This window comes from Passer domesticus, chromosome 3 (genome assembly GCF_036417665.1).
Source record: "Passer domesticus isolate bPasDom1 chromosome 3, bPasDom1.hap1, whole genome shotgun sequence".
Taxonomy (NCBI): Eukaryota; Metazoa; Chordata; class Aves; order Passeriformes; family Passeridae; genus Passer; species Passer domesticus.
Genome location: NC_087476.1, coordinates 43,433,134 through 43,454,858, shown reverse-complemented (window position 1 = coordinate 43,454,858; position 21,725 = coordinate 43,433,134). Strand labels below are relative to the sequence as shown.

At 39.3% G+C, this 21,725-nt stretch overlaps 1 long non-coding RNA gene across 1 annotated transcript; it reads left to right on the top strand.

Annotated features, from left to right (window-relative positions):
- LOC135298044 (uncharacterized) lies at window positions 1–16,256 on the top strand. The gene is made up of 5 exons (XR_010360012.1): window positions 1–281; window positions 1,770–1,848; window positions 13,036–13,116; window positions 14,885–15,030; window positions 16,170–16,256. It is a non-coding gene; the product is annotated as an uncharacterized LOC135298044 (long non-coding RNA).
- Window positions 16,257–21,725: the final 5,469 nt, after the last annotated feature.

The following is a 21,725-nucleotide window of genomic DNA, read 5'->3' as shown; positions in this document are numbered from 1 at the left end:
GCTGATGAGCCAAGACAAGGCTCCTGGCTGGGGCCTTTGCAACCCACAGTGTGTGTCACGGCCTAGTCATAAGCCATGGGGCTATGCTCATCAGCCATGGATTCCACAGGTCCTTCTGTAAGCAGAAAGCCATCACTGTCCTGCTTGATGGCTTGCTGCTGCTCAGGCTCAAGATCAGCTCTCTGCCCTACCCTCCTGGCACTAGAGCAGGCCAAGAGAAACTTGTGGCATGTTCACCCCAGCACCTGGGTGCTGGCAAGGAACTCCGGCTTCTCCATGTGGTATGACCAGGGGACACACACAGGCACCTGCCAGAGAAACCCCTAAATATCAGCCAAGCTCTTTTCCAGAGCTTGGGGCCACTTATCCACATGTCCCATGTGCCCAGCATAGGCCCACACATGGCCAGGAGGGTGAGAAGGCACAGCAAATACATCACTGCTGTGACATGTTGGCTGCAAGAAATGAGGGCTCCTCGCTCTCAGAATGGCCACTGCCACAGTTCCTGCTTATTGCCCACAGCGCCCTCAGATCCTGGGCTGATGTTACAGAGGGACTGGTTCCAAATCCCAGGCCTCTGAGCCAGGGAAAGAGATGGAATGGTGGGTGGGAGGAGCAGCACAGAATCACAGAACCATGGAATGGTTTGGGTTGGAAGAGACCTTAAAAATCATGTAGTTCCAAATCCCCTCCATGGCCATCTTGGGCAGGGATACTTTGCACTGGGCCAGCTCGCTTGAAGCCCTGGCCAAATTGGCTGGGAACACTTCCAGGGATGGGGCATGCATTCCTGCTCTGGGCAATGCATTCCTCTCTAGCTTTCCTCTGCTTGCAGGATGAGGGTGGGCAGGCCCTGCGGCAGGCAGCCATGCCTGGCTCCTTGCACTGCCTGCCAACAACTCGCAGGAAAATGCTCCATGTGGCATCGCTGCCACTTTGGGAAGCGTGTTCACTGCCACCCTGCTCTCTGCAGCTGTTTGCCACCAGTCCCTTCACACAAATAATACAGCTGAGAGCACGACTCCTGCAGGCAGCATGAGTGTGTTTGGGAGTGGAGCAGCCAGACACAATGGGCAAGCAGTGAGGGTCAAGTCCAGTAAGCCAACCTTTCCTTTGTAGAACATGGTGAAACTCAGGTGCGATTCTTGGATGGACAATTTTTCTTTAATTATTTGAAGTAAAAAAAATTAAACTGATTTTTCCTGTCATGTTGTATCTCAAAACAAGTAAATTCTGTCATGAATGTGTGGAATTTGGGCCTGAATGTATAACATGAAAGATATCTGTGTCACTGCTCTATGAGATTACTTCTCAGCTGCTGTCAGCCCTCTCTCTGAAGGACTATATAACTGCTAAGTACTTCTCACAAAGAACAAGGCATAGAGAAAACACTGATGAAAGCACAAGTCATTAAGAAGCATTTAGATTTATCTGATAAAATCTAGCTTTGCTTTTTGTGCCAGCTACACACAATTAAACAGATTGAATTAGCCTGCACTGAGCACTGGGTGGCCACACCAGCTGCTTCTGATACCCAAGTTGCTTCTTTAAAGTTCGCTCAGAAATTTCTACAGCCTAATGTAGTTTTCAGTCTGCAGTGCTTTTCCACAGACTGATAATATTATGCCTGTGAACAAAACCATATGTAATCCCTGCTCTACTCTAAAGTAAGATTAGAAGGTGCTTAAAATGTACACAGAAGCAAAGCATGCACATGATTACCATCACCAGCTTCTTCCTCAGCTGAGTAACTTTCCCTGTTTTCACAGCTTTCCTGGAGTCAACGTGGTCATGGCTAGAAGGCAGTCAACATGAGATCTTATATGTTTCTATGCACAGTGTTTCTATGTAAGTAAATAATGCTCTGAAATTTCAGCTTAACAGAGCTAAGCTCTGGTAACAACAATCCCTCTGTTACCACCCGGGCTAAGTGCCTTGCCTGTGTTGCGCACCAGGAGGATGCAGTATAGCTCTGGGCACCCAGAAACCTGCCCAGTGGGGGCAGGCTCAAAATGGCCTTAGACTGCTCTAGATTACTCACTGATACAGCTTTGTAGAATGAAAATGTCAAAAATCCCTTTCTACAATGTGAGACCCAGCTGCTTTAAAGTGCCTGCCAATGCAGGCCTGCAGAGGCTGGATACCTTAGTTGCATTCTACTTTCTGTCTAATTTACAGTTTGAATTTTTAGAGACTAAGACAGTTATGGCAAATCATCACAAGGTTTTCAATGAACTGTCTGCAGGAATCTATCTGCTGCTGGAAAGTACAGAACAAGCCAAAAAAGGAAAAAAATAGTCTCTTTCCCTTATCCAGTATGTTCTTGTCATTGCCCATCCAAAGACCCAGAGCTCCCAGGCTTCCTACACTCATCTTTCAGCCTTCCCGGAGGATCATGTTCAAAGAAGTGGACCATGTTTGCTCTTCATTTCACTCCTTCCTCTCCTCCCCGCATCAAAATGAAGCCTCTTGGTATGTGGCCAGAACTCTCAAATATGGCAGAATCAACGTTGCATTTTCCATTGCAGTGTCTTTTCTATGTGTAAATATATGCAATGAAAAGCTCCTGAAGATCCTTAACCAAAAAAAAAGGAAAGATGCATTCAAAATAGCATCTAAAAATTAACCTGTTCATTGATGTATGTATACAATTAATACGTGTATATATACCTGTTATTCTAGTCCAATATTGTGACATGTCCTTTTAAGAGCAAGGAAGAAAAGACACATGCAAAGAAGAAAGAGTGAAAGACTTGGGAAAGAGGTAAAAATCTCTCTTTGCAACTGAGTTAAACATTTTGGGCACCTCAATATTTGAGTGTCTCTTTCAAATTGTTTTAGAAGTGCCCAGTTTTCAGGGAGCACCTGTCCTCCCACAGCAATGGTTACCTGAACTGTCAGTGCCAGCTGAACATCTGCCAACATTTGTTATTTTGGGAAATGCAGACCCAATGGGTTTACACTTCCAATTGTCAATCTCTTTCAACGAGTTGGCAAATGATTTGCATGTGCATTGGTTTTACTGTTTGAATGGCTTCTCCATTCTTATGACACACCTTTTTCTCAATGAGAGGTTGAATTTTCTATGGCAGTAACTGTCCACATAAAAATGAGAGTTCAATACATTTTAAAAGAGAGACACTTTTAATCATTGATGAAGGTACAATATTCTAAATGTGTCTTAAAACCACCAAAGGTCACACACAGATTTTCTCTCTCCTTTTCTTCCCTTCCAGCCTCTGTTGTTGTTGTTGTTTTCTGATGCTGGATTTTTGATACTCAGAGGTGGCTCAACTTCAGGGATGGAAGTACTTAAAATGGTACTTAAAAACTACACCACTTAATGTTCAAAAAACCCTACTGTTTCTAACCCCTTTTCTCTCATATGAAAATTTATGGTCTGCCGGAATAGAAAATAGTGCTCATTTGCATAACTTGACAATTTTATCATGTGTCATTTTAGCGTCAAACATGAGAAATTAAAAGCATGTGGTACTTTTTTAAAAAATTGAAACAGAAGTCAAAAATTTTGGAGAAATACCTCACACTGAATGTTTATCAAGTAATACCAGCTAGAAGCCCAACCTCTGCTGGCATAAAGGTCATCTAGAAAGTTCTGTTATTGAAAAAGATGCTGAACAACTAGTCTGAATGAGATATATTTCTTGGGCTGATTCAAATTTTACTAGAGAAAAACAGAATTTGGATAAACTACATGGTTGCTGCTTTTTCATTTCAGCCTGTTGCAGCATCCTGACTGTGTGTATAAATATTGGTATCTAGAATAGAGGTTAAGTATGCATTAATATTTTTTAATTCATAGAGTTTTGTGGTGTTATGTCTTACAATTAGGTTGAGACATGTTTCAACTCTAAATCAATTCCCAAACAAAAAATAATTGAGGGTACTTAAAAACTAGCTGGAAGTGGTTGATCAGACTCTTCAATTAATTAGGAAAAAATCAAAGAGATGATGGAGCGTGTGTTTCAGAATCACAAGTGACTGCACCAAATAAGCTCAAATCAACAAAAAGCTAATGAGAAATCACATAATTACCTACAATATACTCTTGAAAGACAAGAGGAGTACAAAGTATCTACTACTTTATAAACAGAGGCAACTGAAATAGTAGAGAATATTTGAATACTCCAGTGTTCTTCCCCACCCAATGAAGTGCATCTTTTACATGAATGAAACAATAAAGTTGAAAGTTTCATAAGAATATGTTTATTTGTTAATAAAAAAAAAAAAGCTCTTCTCTTGCACAAAAATCAAGCTGAGAAAGACAATGCCTAAGTAAAAGTACTGCTTAAATGCTTTTTGCACGTTGAAGTATGTGAGGGGGATTGTAGTTGTGTCCAGACTGAGGGCAAAACTGTTATCTTGTTGAATGTCAGAACTCACAGAAGTTTTGAAGAAAATTAGAGCTTTGCTACTGGAATTAAAGTTCAGGGTCCATCTGTGTGTAGAACAAAGGAAGGAGCTCAGTCTGAGAAGGAATTTGCTGACAAAGCTTTTATGGAATAAACAATGATCACCCACATTTTAACATATTGTCAGCTTATAGAAAGTATCCCTTGTTTTTATTTGGCTTGTTAACAGCAATACATCAAAAGGAAATCACTCCAAATTCCAAATATAAAATGCAGATCTAAATCCTGTCTGAATGTCTTATCCAATGCAACAGCAAGTGAGGAAATAAAATTCCTACCGAAGCATGGGAAATAGCAAGGAGAAATGCACGTTTGCTTCATTGCATTAGCACAGGACTACCTCACTGCCTGTAAAAAATCCTACTGTGGTAAAGTATCTCTGTTTCTGAAAACACTAATGGAAACAAGCTTTGGAAATCATGGCAGAGACTAAAATTAATTATATACACATATTATTTTTTTCCCTCTCTGGTCCCTAATAGACCACATTTTTGGAGCAGAAGAAAAATGTTTTTGTTTCCATGGCAACGATATCCACTAGTCTCCTTTCTGTCACAAACCATGGTTTCTGAGCATATTTACTAAAATTGAAATGTGGGTAACTCAGAATGATAAAGCCAAGTGCAGCAAATTTTCAACTAAATAAATATTTGTATTCAGTCTTGTATCCATCGGCTTTGAAAATTTTCAAGGTCAGGATATTTGTTTGCTGTACTGATAGCATTCCCATTAAATACTTTGTCCTGTTCACAATGAAAATTCTTATTTAAATGTGTCTTGAATGTTGCTGATGCTACCCTTAAATAATTGAAGTAATTAAAGCAGAAAGCAACACTGCATAACATCTTTCAGAACAGCAAAGAATGCCACTATAGCTCTTGAGGACTTAAGGCAGCTGGTATATACAGCATACAAGAATACATGCTGGAAGGTCAAGTCTTTAATTTATAAGTGGCTTCAGGGTGTCCTTCTCACAGTGGGCAATGCTAACTGTGCTGTCAAAGTTCAGCAACAGTCTGTGCAGAAAAATGCTGAACTGATCTGCTCGGGTTCTGCTTTCTTCTTTTCAATTCCTTCTCAGCACAAACCTCTCAGCTACAGACTCAGTCTCTTTCTTGTCTCTGGACTTGTTTCTCTCTGAATAATTTCTTTATATTCACTGGGCCAGACTTTCATGTCTTTGCTCCAGAAACATTTATTTGTAGAAGATGAAAAGAGAAATGGAGACCTGCACCAATATGTACACCGTGGTAGAACTTGGCTGTATGAAGCTGTATATTGATGCTAAGCCACAGCTTTAAAAAAGAAATGAAGTGCTTTCATTGGAGTCATCAACTCAAAGCAAAATATGATGGTTTGGGGTTTTTTTTGTGGTGGGAATTAAATAAAAAAACCCAAACAATTGTTATCAAATTTAAAATATTACTTACAGGAGATGCTCAATGATCACATTTTCTCATTAAAAACATGCTGACAAAAGAATTATCCAGTAGTTTTTTCTGTAACTTTGAAGAAGTGGTTTGAATAAGCATAAGCTATTGCAAGGACTAGAACTTCAGACTCAAAGTGATGCCTCTGATTGTGTTGCCTTCCTCCATAACTATTTATGTTTGTGTCTGTGGGGGCACAGTGTGTACGCTGTGCCTGCACCACAGTGTACCAGCAGCCTGTGTTCAGAGGACTCTCTTTAGGGCCATAGCACACTGATAACTCAAGTATAGATGCAAGGTGACAAAGAAAACCCATGTGGCTTTTTTACCTACACGTGCTCCTGCCAGTTTTGTGCTGAAGTACGACAGCCCCAGAAAAACCATGGGTGCTGCAGAGAAGCTGGTTAGACAGTGGGAAGTGGCAGGAAATGAGAGAAATAGAGACTTTACTTTCCTCTCATTCGTCCTTTTCACTTAAGGTTTTTTTTTCATATATATATATATAAATGTTATATTTTGTTCTTATGTAAATGTTCTTATTTATCAAATCCAGTACTGACTTCTGAATAAACACCATCTGAGAATGTTACAATGCCTGCTCAGCACAGGTAAAGACCATCTAAGTTGAAACAAGAAATCGAAAAATGTGCTGTTCCAGGTGCCCTTCTCACAGCCAGCTTTTCACAGGTGGCTGCTTGGCATGCTAACAGATATCTGGCATCTCTAAAATTGGGTATAAGGGAAAATGCCACAGTTATAACTCTAGGGAGTGTGATGTTTTCTGCATGCACAGCTCCTGATGTCAGGCTATTACTGCCTCTTTGAAAATTACCTTTAACTGTTGGCAGGATTAGGATCTCTGTTAGGGCTTTTCTTGATTACCACAATAGCTGTGTTTCACCTCAGGGTACTATGTATTTCAGGTAGCCTGAGGTAAAAATACAAGTGAAAGCATTGCACTAGGTAACTGTGCACAAGGGTGCAGATTTTATCTCCACTGTGGTTTTAGCTTAGAATACATGATGCATGGGAGAGGATACCCTGAGGTGAAAAGGGAAGTTTTGCTGGCAGGGAGTTGGAGGCCTCTTTCCTGTTTCTTTTTTCAGAAAAATGGCAGAGACTTTGCTTGTTCCCTTTTGCTGTGATTCCTTGTGCCCATTTCGTAGTATTTTGTGCTTAGTACTGAGAATGAATCAGTGAAAAAAAAAATACCATGGGTGCAACATGATGGATGCAAAAAACCTCACAGCCAAGTTGAGACACTGAATGAAGAATTACAATTGGATTTTACCTCAAGGCATAAAACCCGTGAAAAATGTGAATTTGTAATGGAAAAGCTATTGCTGACACAACCTTAACTTGAACATTGCCAATAGCCACGCTATCACTTTATATAGCAGTTTAATGGCCAGCTTTTTGCTTTGCCAGTGGGAACACAGCCAGTTGAGGTGATTGGGTTTGCATGCTATAAAGCAGCTCAACCTTGGAATCTGTTGATGTAAAAGCACTCATTCTTTATTGGCCAAATTTGAAATAATCGTCTGAAAATAGAAGCATGTGACTTGCATGTTTAATTTACACTGCTGCTGTGTACATATGACTGTCACCTCACCTCCCGAGTTTAATGGACTTAATGAGCAGTTAAAATGTTTTAGGCAGTCTGCAATGGACATCTGTGGTGCCAGTCAACAGCTGCAGTTGGCAGTGTGTTCTTCAGGGTGACCCACGTGCAGCAGAGCCTGGCCTGCAGGAGCTGCTGCTTTTTATAGCTCAGGCAGTGCTCCTCAGCTTGCTGTGTTTTACTGAGCCATCAGATCTGAACAACCCACTTTCTTTTGAGATGCAATAAATACAATGATAATCAAATGACATTTCTTTAACTATTGATTTTCTCACTTGCCTGAAATCATCGGAAGCTGGGATTACAGTTTATAGGCAATTCAGCCATTTTAAATAATATTTTGGCCTTCATGTAAAAAAATTGCATTGGATTGGGGCTATCAGAATGTTTTGTGAATGAAATATGTTGAAATTATATAACATTATGAATTGATTAAAATAAAAGAGCCATAATTTACATAAGTGTATAACCTGCATAAAAAACCCAGAATGCATATGACGACTGTTTATATATATATTTATATATATATATAACAAGTATTATATTATGATATAACAAGTATAACAAGTATTCTCTTATGAGCAAACCTAAGTGCACTAATTTCAACTTTACTGATACAATTTTCATTTGAGTTTACTCCAAGTGAAAATCTCATAGATGTGGACATGTTTTCAAATTTCAGTTTAACTGTGTATTTCTATCTGAAAAAATATTTTGCAGCTCACCCTAATCCAATTGTACAAAAATCCAATTGTAATTCTTTCAGGGATTGCTAGCCAGGATCCTTGAAATAAATGTATCACAGAGGAGTGCGCACCATCTTGGAGCTGTTATTTTCCTTCCTAGCTTTAATTGCTTTTAAAGACTTTGGAAATGTCTGGGATGACACGTGAGGGTATTCAGCACAGATACATAGGATGGGGTCTCTGCCTATCCAGGAATTAAAAAGCTGAAACTGTCTGAAAAGTGGGTAGTCAGAAACAGACTTTCAAGCCTACTACTATGTTTAGCAACTGAAAACTGAGGTTTTCTTTTTTAGGAGGTAGTTACTCTAGAATTGGGATTTATAGATATTCATGGACAGAGAGGTGCAAGCAGACAGCACCTTAATTCTTATGAGTGTTGTAGGGCCTAAATGCATCCCTCAGGGATGCATTTCTCTCACCCTGCCAGTGTTGCAGCCTGAGATGCGTGACTGGGCATCATTAAGTGCTGCCAGGGATGTGCAGCCACCATGCACATCTGCCCTGGGATGCCAGCACCAATTCATTTCCCCTTTTCTTTCTTTCAGCAAGAATCCCAGTGTGAATTAAGTTAGAACAACTGTATTTAGAAGTGGAAATAAGAATGAAGACAATACAATCCCAAATCTGTATTGACTTTTTTTCCTGCCAAGCATATCCAAGTGGAGATTTAACTGTATTTATGCAAATGCAGCTTTAAAGAAGCTTTTCTCTTAGTCGTAATTATGAAAATCCTCTCAAGTCAGTCCACAGTGAGCTGTGTTGCTTTTTTTCATAACTGAGACAATTTGAGTTATCTTGAAAATCTTCAGCTGCCTTCTGCTTGGTGCCCAGAAGAATTTGCTGCAGATCTGCTCAGGGTCAATTGTTCCTTAAACTTGTGTTAGACTCTGTTCGACATGACAAGCAAATCAATCTTTCCAATTCAGGAGCTGATGAAACTCAACCTTTTATAAAGCGTTGCCATGAGAGTAGGAACTGAGTAGATGGCTTTCAGACCTATTCAATGTCACTTTACACTGTTAGGATTTCTACAAATGCAGAATATTTGTCTGCCTTAGTCTGTTGAACAAAAATAACCAGATCAAGCCAAATAATAACACATCCTTTTTATAAAGAAATAGCTCTGTGACATTTTCTACGCGCTCTCTCTCTCTCTCTCTCTCGGTGTATACATATGCATGCAAACACTCTGCATTTAAGAGCCAACAGGTGACTCTATATATATGTATTCTACTGGGCAGTTGATTTTATACAGTGTGCAGTTTTAAATGAGATCACATGATAAATAATTATTTGCACTTAGTTGACCCACATTATATTAATAGATTTTTTCAAATTAAACCATCAGATGGTGACATAAATTTATAACTTTGTCTTAGTGCATGAGAATTTCCTCACCTATCTGTCATTAACAGTAAAATCTCCATGCTTAGTGAAACAACTTACGATCATATTTTACAAAGATCATAACTGGGCAATTCTTTCAGGGCTGATCCCTGAAACAGTCTCTCTCCTGACCAAGTAATGAGTGAAGGTTTGGTTAAGGAGGACTCCATAATTTGCAGTGAGTGCTTGGACTTCAAGATGTAGGATGTGATGCAGGCTCATGATTGCCTATTTGCGAAAGGGCTGTGTAGAACAGGATATCAAAAATGCCTCCTGATATTAGGTGTGTAATGTGGGGAATCCAATGAAGCAGAAATATATTACTGTTGGAAAAATGTAAACTTTCAAGGCATTTCAAGTTGTGCACTAAAATGCCCTGTGTATCAGTGATTTCCTCAACAGCATTCTGACAGAATACAGCTCTCTTTCTGTAATTCTGCAAATAGCTCAGCCATCAGAAAGCGTATCTATGCACTCAAAAATTCTGCTTTTTGTTTTTTTCTCCATTAGCCCTTCAGCCAATGAGAACTTCTGCTACCCTGTTTTCCATGTCAGATTGAAATGTGAAATTTACATCAGCTGGCCTTACAATGACTTGTAACCACAGTCATGGGAGTTGTTTGGTCTTGTCACAGTTTAGTTGAGAATGTCTTTTGTTTTTGGTGGTTTTTAAAAAAAATTATGAAGAAATATAAACTCCTAAAAGGATTTCTGTGAAAAGGATATATAATTATAGTGTTGTACCATGGTATGCAAAACTTACAAGACTATTAATAGGTGCTTTTTCATGTAAAGTGCAGCTGGAAATCATTGGGAGTATCTCAATACCTTCCACTATTGAGTCTTAACCGTCTCAGTAAATCAGGGCTATTTTTCATTTGCTACATGTTAATTGTCACTAAATACATAACAATATTCTTAGCTAATGGATGGTTTTGATGCAATATAGTTCTTCTGAGAACCATCAGAATCCTACTGTGAAAATCAATAACATACCACTTTTATAATTTATTCCGTTTAGCAAAACTCTAACAAAACATGCCTATTGCTTAGGCTTCAAATGTTGAAAGTGGTGTTATCAGATTAGTAAACCGTGACACAGGACAACATAAGGAAGTTAATTTTTATACCACAAGATCTAAGGGGCTTGAGCTTTTTTAATCTCTTTCTTGTGGTACTAACTGTGAGAACCAAAATGAACACAGATAAAAAACTAAGCTAATGACAGTGATCTTGAGAAGAATGATGCAATACTACATTTATAATGTTAAGGTTGCAATTTAGTGAATTCTCTCAGAGACACTACAAGTGATTAGATATTCTTTCCTCTTTCAATAAGTTATTGAATAGGTGAAGCAATTGTAACATAATACTTGGCAGACAGACTTCTGAACACAATTAGCTGTAGTAGTTACATATTCTCAAGCTGTCTTTATCCATATGCTTATAATCTACAAATTTGTCAGACCCAGTAATTCAACTTCTGAAGGTGCTTACTCTCAGTACGTATTTAAATAGAGTTATATCTGAAAAGAGCTTCAACCTACTGCTTTACAGGGAAGTCACCAGGAGACTTCAGATCAATTTCTGTTATAAAAATTCTGTTATTGTACTTCCATTAATTCCTGTAACACTGACCTTTATGACATAGCTTTTCATGCTTGAGCGACTATTTGGATTCAGCAGAATCCATTCAGCTGCCTTTCTGCCTTTGGGTTATAAAAGAATCCTATTTAAATATGTGAAGTAAATCCTACTTTTTTGTCCAGATAGGAGGAAAAGGAAATGTTTCAAATCTAACCAAGTTTTACACTTCAAATTGTAGAAGTACAATAGCTCATAATGAACAGCTGAATTCATATTAAAAAAAAAAAATTAAGGAAGTATTCACATAATCCAGTCTTAGGCAGCAGATATGACCAACTTATTATCCTAACTCTTCCTATAGTTATGCTCTTTAGAGAGCTCTGATTTACATAGTCTGAATCACCTTCAGAAAAAAACCCACCTGTTTCTCTCTCCACTGCCTATTGGTCAGACTTGAGAACAAACAGTTGTTTAAATTACGTGGCTAGAAATTTGTGGTATCAATAATGCCTTTCATCACAGGACAGATTTATTGCCAGTCTTTAAATATGTGCCCCAGCTGGAACTGAACATCTTTTCCCAAGCTTCACAGAAATCATGTACCGTGCCAGAATGATGTGGAGGACACAGAGTTTATAATTGGATCTGTTCTGGATTCAACAAAATATTGTATTTTAAAAATCTTATTTATTTAGCAATTCTGATAAATTTACAATGAAAGCCTTGTTTATTCTTGAGGAGTGCCCATCAAAACTGGGCTTGCCAGTGAAGCAAATGAGCTCAGCTCACCTTCCCTGATATCATCTGGGGTTGCATTGCTCACTTGACATCCTATAGTGGAGGAATAGATCTGCAGCCTTCTCTTTATTTTTGAGGGTTTATGTAGGTGTGGTACTTTTTTGCACCTCTTTTCCCCCCTTTAGACACTGTCCGGTGTTTCTCAGGTGTGATGTTTGTAGTGGGTTCTTTAGTCTGAATTAAACACATAGATGTACTCTTAATAGTTTTTTGGGCCCAGTTTGAGCTGAAGAAACTTAAAAAGTAACAAAAAAAATTGTTATTAAAAACAGTATATATAACACATTTAGGCAGGAATTTATACACAAAGTGTTTTCAGCCCAATTTCTGTCATGAGCAAAACAGTCTTATTAATAGCTTCAGTCTTTCATTGTTGTTCTTTTTTTCCTTCAAATTATTTTCTTCAGAAATAATATTTTTTGTTGTTAATTAAAGAGGTGTTAATTTGCAAATAAATGTAAATGATGTATTACATCTATACACCACTATTCCTTAATTTAAATTTTATTTATTTAAATAAGTGATATTTTTTGTTAATTGTCAGATATTGAACTTATTTTTTGTGTCAAACTACTGTAAATGTAAATAGAAATTTTATTAAATTGGCATTCTATTTAATTGCAGAAAATGCAATTAAATAATATTCCCTTAGATTTTAGTTCCTGAGTGGTACTTGAATATGTCTAAACCATAATCATTTCTTTCTTCTTCAGAGAGTATAGACTAAACCAGAATAACTTACAGCGTGGTTTTGTTCTAAGGGTGCTTGGAAAACAACTCAAAGAGACCAAAGCAATTTTGCCACAATACTCTCAGGTTCAACTACAACTCCCTAAGTACATAATTGAAATTGATTCAATGTGAAATCAGTTGAATAGGATTGATTCCTATTGAAATCAAGGAGACCACAAAATAAGTAACAATTAACTGCTTCAGTCAGGGTGACAAATCTTTAGTTCCTAGCTGTACAAATACAGAAATTGAATGCTGTATCAGGAAAGAATGTTAATGTATATTTTTCCTTTTGAATGCAGAAATTTATTCAGAAAACACTTCTGGATGAACTAAGACAAAAGAAGTAGAGTTTTTACATAGGTGCAGCTGAGAAAAGCAAGGTAATGTGCTTAACTGTTCCTCTTGTAACCTTGAGGGTCTAAGTTCAGATTTTTAATGATTACACTCTGAATATAATAAAAATTCTGCAGATGTGTGGAAGAGGTAGCTCAGAATGGCTGGGGATAATGCCTCCTGCAGAGAGAGTGCGTATGTAAAACTGTCGTAGGTAATTATCATAGTGACACCTCTTGCATCACAAATTATTTTGAGGGAGGGTGCAGAGCTGTTATGCCACTAGATGCTGCTCTAAGACAACAACTCACAAAAGAAAAATCCTAAAATCCATGCAGTCTCCAATATTGCATCAATCACCACAGTTCTGTTTAAAAATAATTTACAGATTAAATCTTAAGCTTTAAAAAGAGGTTCCAAAAATTTGTAAAAAAAGAAGGAGGGGGGCAAGCACATCATGAACTGATATTAAAACTTACGTTATTGGAGCCACTGCATTTCTGGGAACAGAGTCTGAATAAGAAGGTTATTTTATCAGAAACTTTTGGTTTTATAAGACTGTCTTATCAAATTCTGTTAAGCAAATTCACATACTTCAAAGAAGCAGAGCATAAATTTTTTAAGTCTTTTTGTTTCAAAATATGAGATTTGTTCCTGCTTGAATTTAGTGGTGAAACAAGTGGCTGAGCTAACATGGATCCTTCACAGTGTTTAGCTAACTTCATCTTGCTGTATGGGCACTGAAAAGTTAAACAGAAGAAATGTTAATTAGGTCAATATGGAAATAAATCTGCAGAGCTGTAAGAAGAGGCTTGCACAGTGTCTACTGAACCAGGTGTGGTTTTAGTTTAGGCTTGCAGTAATTCACTTGCAGAAACAAATAGATTGATAAAAGAGATAGGAAAACCTTTGAAAAGAATAGAACTGGCTCTTATGGGAATCAGTGAAGGTTGGTACAAAGGACCTTAGTAAACTAAATTCAGAATGGGAGCAGATATGTATGTGGAAGGTTTTTGCTGTATAACAGGCTAAAATGGCACCAGAGCAGATGACACAGCTGGATGAATTCACAGCTGGAGTGAATACTCAGTTTTTCTTTGACCCCACTGAACAGTTCCATGTATGCTTAGCTAAACTTTGTTTAGACTTTAGAAATTTTCTCATCTATATTTGATTCTCCCGACTGAACAACATACAGATATGATAGAAATCAAACACAGGTTATTTTTACAGACTATGTTCGTAGCTCACTGATTAAATATGAAGTGGGCATTGAGAGATCATTAACACTGTGAAATGGATTTCTGACATTTTACAAAAGCAGCACGTACCCTTTCCTTTAGCTCTGTGGTGGGTCTTACACAAGCAAAGTCTTTCCTGATCATTTTCTTTTTGCATTTGGAGGTGATATATTCTACCAGTTATGCTCTACAGGAAATGGTTGAAATTAGTTTTCATTATTTCATTTATACTGTACTTGCCTGTAAGATTGCAGCTTGACTTCATTATGCCATCAGAATCTGTAAAAGCTTTTTAAAAGCCAAATACTTACAAATATGTATTTTTAAAAATAATTTCTGTAAAATAACATGAAAATATAATTCTTTCCAAAGATGTTTCCAAATAGTTGTAAGCAGTTGTCTGTTTCCTATACATGGAAAACATACAGTTGTCCATGTATAGTAAAATACTTTAAAACTCTCTAGCATCTATTTTACCAGAGTTTTCCAATCAATAGAATACAGAAATACTGTGTACTATATTAAGGTGTTCAAATTACCTTCTACACATCTGGTCTTTCCTCCTTTTCCTCAGGGCCCAGGGAGACACACACACATGTGCACTCACAGAGGACTGTATACCAAGTTAAGAGCTAATAAAGATATCAACCACTGCTCTCTGTGATGAGCTGTGACATGTAACAAAAAGCACCCTGCCTACTTCTGATATTGTAATTTTCTGTAAGTGCTAGATTCTTTTCTGTTTTTATTAGCTAATTCATCAACACCCTCCACCCAGGAAGAGACTCAATAAAGCCAATTAATTAGGCTGCCCTTTTAGGCACCAAGGAGGCAGGAGTACTGGAGCTGTCTAGGGCCACAATCCTGTGCAATTTGTGCTATTTCCAAAGCCTAATTAGCTTAGGTCTGGTTTGAAGGGGCAAACAGAGGGGAGAAATATCGAGGTTTTTTGCTGCTTGCAGGGTCTTTGTACCAGGGTTTGTTTCTGCAACGCAGCAAAGCAGCAGGGCACGTGTCTCCTGGGACCACTGCCAGCCACGACAGTGTGCAAGGGGAGGGAGAGGAGGGAGGCACAGGCTGCCTGTGAGCAAACCCAGCCGAGGGACAGTCATGCCCCTTTTTCCAGAGAAGCAGTAAAAACCACTAAGGACATTTCTCCATCTGCACAGCTATTACGTATCAGAGACAATGTCTGTATTTTCAGTAGATCTATAAAGCTACTGTGTTTGAGATTTATTTCTGGCTGGTAAAAATAGTTTTGTCTCCTTCTGGGCTGAGTGTATTAGACGGCTTTCTTGTTTTTGTGATTCTGTAACGGCGTCATTCTTTACAGACATAATGTGCATACTGCTGAACATTGTTCCAAAAAATAGATGGGCCAGGGCCACCTTTGGGGAATGCTCTAAACGAAAGAATCTGAGATGATCATCTCACACTGGGTGTTGAAGCACTCTCTTTGCATGCTGAGAGTGTTAAAAGAGGATCTGGAAGAGTCCCTGTGCATGTATTTACACAACAGACTATTGCTGCTTTGAGTTGTCAGCCCAGTGGTTCAATAATGTTCATTCTTAAAAGCCTTCAGTGTGCATTTACCTACCAGAGTTTGCATTGCAAAAGGCCTGTAAATAATTGTGCACCTCCACTGGAGAGGAGGTTAGCTCCCTCTAAGGAGCAGAGATGAGATTTTTCTTCCTTCAAAAGTTCCCCCCTCATAGCAAAGGGAGCAAAATGGGGCCCTGCTTGCTGGAAATTCTCTGTCCTCTGAAATCTGAATGTAGCAGAAAGAGTATGTGCTACAACAAGTTATCTCTGAAACTCAGAAATGTCATAGAACTTTCCCATTCCTTTTCTCCTTCCAGAAGAGAAGTGCTTCAGACAGTATGGAAGCATAGGATGGATGGAGGTGCCATGGATTAGTCATATGGAAGGTACTGTGAAAAGACTTAGGAAAAATAGTTTCATATTCATACCCCACCCCATTCCTTCCCCTGTCGTGCCAGGAGGGAAGGGAGGTAGCACAGCAAACATGACCTGTCCTGGAGTCTCTATCTCTTGTGGCACAGCGAGCATGGGGCCAGTGGTCATGAACTTCCTTTACCCATCATTTCACATCTGGGAAATGGTGCCTTCCTGGAGCTGGTGGACATTCTGCTTCAGCTCTGCCTGGGCTGCACTTTGAGGTGACTGTCTCTTTGGGGCTGCAAGTGTTCTTGGTTCCTTGTCTTGTTCTTTATGAAATAAGGAAATGGGCTGGGATAAAGGCTGTGTAGCTATCTAGTAAATCTGCACTTCTCTGTGAGATCTGGGCCTTGGTGTGGTCCTGAAGAAACTGAAGGGCAGACAAAAAACAACTTGCTCAAGCACCTTGATTCTGCGGGTGCTGTCGGGCCTGGCTTGGATCTGCCCTTCCAAACCTGCATTATGAGACCATGGCCACATAGGGATAGAGCACATGAAATATATTATTTAAACTAAAATGGTAAGAATTTACATTCATTGTTGTTTCTGGTGGCTTAAGCATAAAGCTAAATGGAAGATTAGGTAGTTACTTCTCACTGCTCTGTCCTCTCCATTTCGTGTATGGCCTTGGTGGGACAGGTTAATCCGACAGGCACAGTAATGCTTCCATGACATTTGCTGGTGAAACATAACTGAAGTCCTCTGAGGTTATGCATGAATGGAGCTTGAGGAGAATAGTAATTTCTTTTACAGTATTATAAAAACTTAGAAATTCACCCATCAGAACCAGTTTGTATCATCTGTGAGAAGTTATTCTGTGCTGCAGGCACTCATCAGTTATGAAAGATAGGCTCACCACGTAAAGAAACAAAATCCATCTTATTTTACATGGATGCTCAAACAGCCATCTTATGATAACTCTCAATCACTGCCAAAATGAATCAGACTCAAACTGTAGGAGTAAAAGAAAGTTTCTCTTCTGATTCTTTGGATCTGCATTGCAGAAATCTGAAATCAGTTTGCAAATAAGCTGCAATGTCATATGCTGTAATCCACAGCTCCATTTATACTGATGTGTGTCTTGTGTGCTCTGTGCTGCTGTAATTCCTAACTCCTAACAGTGGGAGTATCAAAGTTTGACTGCAGTCTTAGCCCTGATTTTAATGGCATTGTTGATTTTTATCACGGGTGCAATATAGATTAAAAAAGAAAAAAAGAAGCTATATGCATTACAGCTCGTACTGTCTTCAGTTTGTTCTTTACTGGTACTAGAAATCCCTTCAGTCTGAGGTAACATAAAACCAAAAAATAAATAACTTGGGATATTTGGAGGGGAATGAAAGCTGTTTATTGGTCCAAACATCTTCATTGTTATAGAACTTGAAGTGTATAGAAACCTCAGATAGCAAATATTGTAACCAATCCAACCAGTACAGAACCTCTAGGGCAGGGAGAACCCGTGAAAAGCACAACTGTGGATTAAACAAGAAGTGCAAGTAATACACCAGTTATTTGTTACAAAATAAATTAAGTATTGACACAAGAACTCACACTATATTTTTCTGTTTGAAATGCTGCAGAAGTAAATCTTCTTTCTAAAGGGCAGCATGAATTGTTGGTCTTGTGTTTCTGTCATGACATTTAACTCATTAGCATGCAGGTGCACTCTCTGGGTTTCATGCAATACCTGTCTCCTTTCACTGTGTTTACAGACAATCTAGCAAGTTTGCAGACCAAATGGCTCCCTGTGAATCCACAAAGCAGTGAACAAGGCAGCACACGGCTTGGGGAGTTCCCAGCACAGCTAGCATCAACAGTGGGCATCAACAATGACATTAAAATAAAAAAATGGCTTGTAATTGTTTGTAACTGACAATCACAATAATTAATTGTAGGTAATGTTGCAGTTACTCATTATTTTTCCTTTTTCGTGAAATCAGCTGTCTTGTTTTTTAGCAACTGATCCATGGTTAATAGCGGTTAGCATTATGCATCCAAGCTCCTGGTTTACTAAACATAATGAATTATTCTGCTTTGTGGGGAGCCAACCATGCATTTGGTGTGTGAAATGGGAAATCCTTCACAGAGAACTGCAGGCACAGCAGTGACTCTTGTGACTCCACTTTGGGACTGAGTGTCAGATGAAACTCCAGAGTGAGGGTGAGACCTGGCTCCTGCAGCTCTGTGGAACTGCCTTTCCCCATGTCCTAAGGGCTAGAAGAAGAACCTGAAGCTTTTTTTCTCAATGGATCTGGGCTCGGGTCTGGGATAAGCACACATCTCCCAGGCAGCTGATCATGTTATCCCTGTGCCCCAGATCTCTGTCAGCTGCATGAGTGTAATGTCTGCATTTCATGTTTTTTTTCATAGAGATATCTTACCTAACTCTCAGTCCGCAAGAGCTGCACGTCAAAATAGTTCTCTGGGCTCTTCCTATATTTACAGAACCTGGGGGAAGAGACATTCGTCTCAGGTAAAAGTAGTGTCTGAGACAGCTGAGAAAAATGTCCCCTCCAAGTACAAGATTGTTTCTCTTTGAAGGGGGCCTAAGTAACTAGCTCAGGCTTCAAGCTGTTCTTAAATGGTTGAAGTTAGGTGAGGCAATTCCACCAGCTGCCTCTGCCTCTTTTGTTAAAATCCCTTAAGCCAGGGACTGTCATCTGCCCCCATGGGCTTTGCTGTATGTCTATCATGTAAAAGTCATCATTGCAGATGGAGTCCGCACACACAGTGTAATACGAAGACTAGATGATAGCACTCTTAGAGCTGCTGACTGGTGTTTAATACCTGACATCATCACCTTATACCCATATAAGCAGATGGTCAGCAGAAAACCTCTGCGCATTAACTTAGCACAGGTTATGCAGTCGGGCTCAGACACAAAATCATGCTTTGGCAGCTTAACATGCTGCTGCATGTCTACCAAGCAGCTCCCAATATCTGTGTGCTGATCCATCCTCTCCATTTCCTGTGTGCTCCTGTGGAAGGTGTGCACACAAATGGGTGTCTCAGATTGGTTCACAATAACTTGTTAAGCCACCGTTACCTTGTGCCTCAGCCCACAGGCAACCCCCACACTGGGTCTTTTTTTTACTAGGCTTTCATGCTCTTTATCAAAATGCTGTGCAGCCACAAAGATATTTGCTAAATATGCAACAAGCATCAGTGTGTAGCATATAGGAAAAGGAGTAGAGTGTTTTTTTAAAAAAAAATTATCATATGTTTGGTGAGCTTTCATGCACAATTTTGCTGGTAAAGGTTATCAGAAAAGTCAATATGTTCCTGCTCAGAAAACATAAAATTAGTTAAACCTTTTGGAAAGTGCATTATAACGCAGTAGAAGATCATTCAAAGTTAACCAGTAAAATTCTGTTCCTCCTGAAGGTAGAAATGCCCTGTCAAACTCCTGGGCTGCTTTATGAACCTCCTGGCCTGCTAAGCTGAAAGCCATTACTTTGCTTCCAGATGGCAGGAATTTAATTTGGAAAGTCACATCATCTCTCTCTCTTCTTTGCAATGTGCCCATTTGGCAGCCTTTGAAAACAGGTGAATGAACATTGTTTAAAACAGAATATTTATGCTTGTGGAAAATGCCAGCTTGAGACTAATAGAAACTTAGGTCCTTGGCTTACTTGTGGGATTTGCACAGTGTGGGTGCTTGGCAATGGTCACAGCATCAACACAAATATTGCTCAGCTCTCATTAGAGGGAAGCCAGAACAGATACCTCAGGATGCATCTCTCTTTTCCTCAGCATGGATACAGCAAGGTTAATCCTCTTGTCTCATGAGAAAATGTCGGGTGACTGCCAAGGGGCTCTTGCAGTGCAGCCCTGGCACCCTGCTGGCTGCCTGCTTGCTGGGCACCCCAGGGTCTCTATGCTCAGGTACCAGCACAGCTGGTCCAGATGCTCTGCCCCACATGAGGAGGCCACAGTGACTCTCCTTCCTCTACTCTCCCACCTTCTGTTGCCAACGCCATTCCTTATTCACAGACACAGCAGTCTACAGCACACCATCTTTGGCTATATGGCAGTCCAAATCAGATCCAGCCCTCATGATTCCTGCCTGTGAGGATTTGAGGTTTCAGCTCACCTCTTGAGGCAATCCTGGTAGTTAGGAACAGGAGAAACATGCAGGCTGCATGAGGCTGAGAGATGTAAACATGCTGTGCCTTGTGCAAGAAGAATACACATCTACCTGAAGCAACAAACCAGGCCACTTTTGTGTTCAGTGCTGGATTCTTTTAATCTGTTTTTGACTTCCATTCTCACTTAAGAAGCCTTTTCCCTCCATATAGAGCAGTATGTTTCTTGTTTCTGCTCCTGGCCTTCTCTCTTCTCACATTAATACAGCTAGGGAGATATTCTTATCTTTAAGAACATTGTTCAACTGCCCTTGCTCAACTAAGAGTCTAATCAGGATGGACGAACTGTTAGAACATCAGAGGCAAATGACTTGTTCCTCAGTGGTTTCAACAGTAGAACGAAAAACCTGGTTTACCTGAGCTGTCTCTTCGTCCATGATGCTCAATTTAAAGTGGTTCTATTACTTCTGCTCTTTTCCTTCAATGCCATCTGAAATATTTTCTACTCCCTTTCCATAGTGTTTTTATATGAGTGTGGAAGCAAAAGATCAGGAAGAAAACAATCATTCCACAGATTCACAAAGGGATCCATAAATGTCTTTCAAACAGATTCTTTCAAACTGCAGATGCGTTTCAGGCCATTAAGCTTTCAGCAAAAAAGATTTGTGTTCCTCCCATTTCAATCCCTTGACAGGTACAATTGCTAGATGTAAACGTTTTTAATTACATATTTAGAAATCTTTATAAACTGTTGGGATTACTGAGCAGAAACTCAGCACAGTGAAGGCTATAAGGTCTGTTCAGACAGGAAATCCTTTATAAATAAGCATGCACTGAAATAAAAAGCAATATAACCATTACCTCAAGTTATGAATCAATGTTTTCCTAGGAATGCAAGACCCTGAATCAGTAAACTCTTTAAGAGTATCCCTAACCTTTAGAGGCCTAATTGACTTCAGTCATATATGTCTAATCAGTTTGCTCAGTTTGGATTTTCTCTTATGAGCTGAAAAAATTAGTTTTAAAATTCATATTTTATGGAATTGAGGCCTCAATGCAGTCTGCAAAAATTCAGTGCCTAGAAAAGTTCAAAACATAGGTTGGGAAAGCAAGGGAGGCTGTAAGTTAGTAGTGCTGGCCCATTTACCAGTGAGAGGCATAAGGAGCCAAAGGTTCATTTAGGGCCACACAAGCAGAGCATGGCAAAGCCAGGAAACAGACACCAGTCTTCCAAGTCCTGCTCTCTATATTTTAATCCTCTGGTGTATATCCTATAGAAATTCCAACCAACCTTTATCCTCCTTTAGACCTTCTGCTAACAACTCAGTAGGTAGAAAGGATTGCACAGTTTAGCTAATACTTCACCTGCTG